General features: G+C 50.2%; 1 long non-coding RNA gene across 1 annotated transcript in view; it reads left to right on the forward strand.

Annotated features, from left to right (window-relative positions):
• The window catches only part of LOC118479103, a 14,755-nt gene extending 11,776 nt beyond the window's left edge, over positions 1-2,979 (forward strand). Inside the window, exon 2 of the long non-coding RNA XR_004859481.1 lies at positions 2,575-2,979. This is a non-coding gene — a long non-coding RNA (uncharacterized LOC118479103). The remainder of the gene's footprint in view (positions 1-2,574) is intronic.
• The last annotated feature ends 993 nt before the right edge of the window (positions 2,980-3,972 follow it).

Raw genomic sequence — 3,972 nt, forward strand, 5'->3', positions numbered from 1 at the left:
ATTTTATCTATTTCATCTATTTATTTATTTATTATAATGGCAGTCTCCAAGATGTAGACAACATATATTTCTCACGGACTATGGGTGGCTGTCTGAGAAAGTTTTCACTGCAGGTTTTTTTTCTGGAATACGTGGGGGAACTATTGCAGTGGGGGAACTATTGGGGAACTATTGCCGTGGGGGAACTATTGGGGAACTATTGCCGTGGGGGAACTATTGGGGAACTATTGCCGCGGGGGACTGCGGGCTCTGCTCTATCTTTGTGGGCCGTCAGCTGATTCCATGTGTATGTGTAGGCCTGTGGGTGGACAGTGGTAGGTCTGTGGTAGGTCTATGGGTGGACAGTGGTAGGTCTGTGGGTGGACAGTGGTATTTCTATGGGTGGACAGTGGTAGGTCTATGGTAGGTCTATGGGTGGACAGTGGTAGGTCTATGGTAGGATAGTGGTAGGTCTGTGGGTGGACAGCGGTAGGTCTATGGGTGGACAGTGGTAGGTCTATGGGTGGACTGTGGTAGGTCTATGGGTGGACAGTGGTAGGTCTATGGGTGGACTGTGGAAGGTCTATGGGTGGACAGTGGTAGGTCTATGGGTGGTCTATGGGTGGACAGTGGTAGGTCTATGGGTGGACTGTGGTAGGTCTATGGGTGGACAGTGGTAGGTCTATGGGTGGACTGTGGAAGGTCTATGGGTGGACAGTGGTAGGTCTATGGGTGGTCTATGGGTGGACAGTGGTAGGTCTATGGGTGGACTGTGGTAGGTCTATGGGTGGACTGTGGTAGGTCTATGGCTGGACTGTGGTAGGTCTATGGGTGGACAGTGGTAGGGCTATGGGTGGACAGTGGTAGGGCTATGGGTGGACAGTAGTAAGTCTACGGTAGGTCTATGGGTGGACAGTGGTAGGTCTATGGTTAAGTCGGTGGTTGGACTGTGGTATGTCTATTGTAGGACAGTGGTAGGTCTGTGGGTGGACAGTGGTAGGTCTATGGGTGGACCGTGGTAGGTCTATGGGTGGACTGTGGTAGATCTATGGGTGGACAGTGGTAGGTCTATGGTTAAGTCTGTGGTTGGACTATGGTAGATCTATTGTAGGATAGTGGTAGGTCTATGGGTGGACAATGGTAGGTCTATGGTAGGTCTGTGGTAGGTCTATGGGTGAAGAGTGTAGGTCTGTGGGTGGACAGTGGTAGGTCTATAGGTGGACAGTGTAGGTCTGTGGGTGGACAGTGGTAGGTCTATGGTAGGTCTATGGATTGACAGTGGTAGGTCTGTGGTAGGTCTATGGGTGGACAGTGGTAGGTCTATGGTTAAGTCTGTGGTTGGACTGTGGTAGATCTATTGTAGGATAGTGGTAGGTCTATGGGTTGACAGTGGTAGGTCTGTGGTAGGTCTATGGGTGGACAGTGGTAGGTCTATGGTTAAGTCTGTGGTTGGACTGTGGTAGATCTATTGTAGGATAGTGGTAGGTCTATGGGTTGACAGTGGTAGGTCTGTGGTAGGTCTATGGGTGGACAGTGGTAGGTCTATGGATGGACAGTGGTAGGTCTGTGGTAGGTCTATGGGGGGACAGTGTAGGTCTGTGGTAAGTCTATTGTAGGACAGTGGTAGGTCTATGGTAGGTCTATGGGTGGACAGTGGTAGGTCTATGGGTGGACAGTGTAGGTCTGTGGTAGGTCTATGGGTGGACAGTAGTAGGTCTGTGGTAGGTCTATGGGTGGACAGTGGTAGGACTATGGTAGGTCTATGGGTGGACAGTGGTAGGTCTATGGGTGGACAGTGTAGGTCTGTGGTAGGTCTATGGGTGGACAGTGGTAGGTCTATGGTAGGTCTATGGGTGGACAGTGGTAGGTCTATGGGTGGACAGTGGTAGGTCTTGATGTAGGTCTGTGGTAGGTCTATGGGTGGACAGTGTAGGTCTGGTAGGTCTGTGGTAGGACAGTAATAGGTCTATTGTAGGACAGTGGTAGGTCTATGGGTGTACAGTGGTAAGTCTATTGCAGGACAGTGGTAAGTATATTGGTGTGCAGTGGTAGGTTTATGGTAGGTATAAGGGTGGACAGTGGTAGGTCTATGGTTAAGTCTGTGGTTGGACAGTGGTAAGTCTATTGTAGGACAGTGGTAGGTCTTTGGGTGTACAGTGGTAGGTCTATGGGTGTACAGTGGTAGGTCTATGGGTGTACAGTGGTAAGTCTATTGTAGGACAGTGGTAGGTCTATGGGTGCACAGTGGTAGGTCTATGGTTAAGTCTGTGGTTGGACTGTGGCAGGTCTATTGTAGGACAGTGGTAGGTCTTTGGGTGTACAGTGGTAGGTCTATGGTTAAGTCTGTGGTTGGACTGTGGCAGGTCTATTGTAGGACAGTGGTAGGACAGTGGTAGGTCTGTGGTAGGACAGTGGTAGATCTGTGTGTGTATGTCTGGTTGACATGTGTGGCTCTGTGTGTGTGTGTGTGTGTCTGTGTGGTTGACATGTGTGGGTCTGTTTTGTTTGACATGTGTGGCTCTGTGTGTGTGTGTGTGGCTCTGTGTGTGAGTGTCTGTGTGGTTGACATGTGTGGCTCTGTGTGTGTGTCCACAGGTGAGCGCAAGTACATCTGCCAGTGTTGTGACCGAGGCTTCAAGCAGCTGACCCACTTACAACAGCACTACAGGATCCACACCGGTAAGCCTGTTCACGTCTGCTCCCTCTCTGCCTCATGTCTTGCTTTCACTTTCAGCTTGCACAGTCTGTCTGTTTGTCTGTCTGTTTGTCTCCATGGCAAGACCTCCAAGGCATGGACAGCCCCAGGATTCCTCCCAAGTGTTGGCACACAGCAATTCTTTGGACAAGCTGACAGAGGATGAATAGAGAGAACAGAAACGACAAACGACCAGAACAGCAAAACGGAACGAAAGAAGGGAAAGAAACGACAAACGACCAGAACAGCAAAACGGAACGAAAGAAGGGAAAGAAACGACAAACGACCAGAACAGCAAAACGGAACGAAAGAAGGGAAATAAATACACCACCCAAAGAAAATAAGGCGGTTGTAGCAAAGCTTCAGCTCAACAAATTGACATTGGACTGAGCGGAACAGAGGGGAGGACATTGAAGAAAGACAGGACAGAGCAGAGGACATTGAAGAAAGACAGGACAGAGGGGGGACATGGAAGAAGGACAGAGGGGGGACATTGAAGAAAGACAGGACAGAGGGAGGGAGGACATTGAAGAAAGACAGGACAGAGGGGGGACATGGAAGAAGGACAGAGGGGGGACATGGAAGAAGGACAGGACAGAGGGGGGACATGGAAGAAAGACAGGACAGTGGGGGGACATGGAAGAAGGACAGGACAGAGGGGGGACATGGAAGAAGGACAGAGGGGGGACATGGAAGAAGGACAGGACAGAGGGAGGACATGGAAGAAGGACAGGACAGAGGGCATGGAAGGAGGACATGGAAGAATAGCAAGAGGCCAGCCCTTGACAATGATGTTTTTGGCCAATATCCTGATGCAGGAGAAGAAAGACATTGCTGAGGATGACGATGAATCCGATGATGATGATGATGAGGTGAGCGGTGCTGGCCTATGTTAGATCACTGTCACTCTTGGACCTGTCAGAACAAAGAGGCTGCTGATTGAATTGTCTTTGAAAATGTTCCGTGCCAACAAGGGCCAACTGGGGCTGAGAGGATAACAAGGTGTCAGCAGAGAGAGAGAGCTGGGATACCCTCACTCACTCACCACAGATACCCTCACTCACTCACCACAGATACCCTCACTCACTCACCACAGATACACTCACTCACCACAGATACACTCACTCACCACACAGATTCTCCTCACAAGCAGGATACTGGAGTACCGGTGTGCTCCCCGAGTTGTTCAAAATCTGAGGGTCTGTGACGTGTACTTCCACTTAGCCAATCCACACATGTGGAGTGAGTCGGTAGAGAAACCCCCAGTCTTGTCTGTCTTAGAACCAATATGTCATTGT

Source organism: Aplysia californica, unplaced genomic scaffold, assembly GCF_000002075.1.
Source record: "Aplysia californica isolate F4 #8 unplaced genomic scaffold, AplCal3.0 scaffold02126, whole genome shotgun sequence".
Classification (NCBI taxonomy): Eukaryota; Metazoa; Mollusca; class Gastropoda; order Aplysiida; family Aplysiidae; genus Aplysia; species Aplysia californica.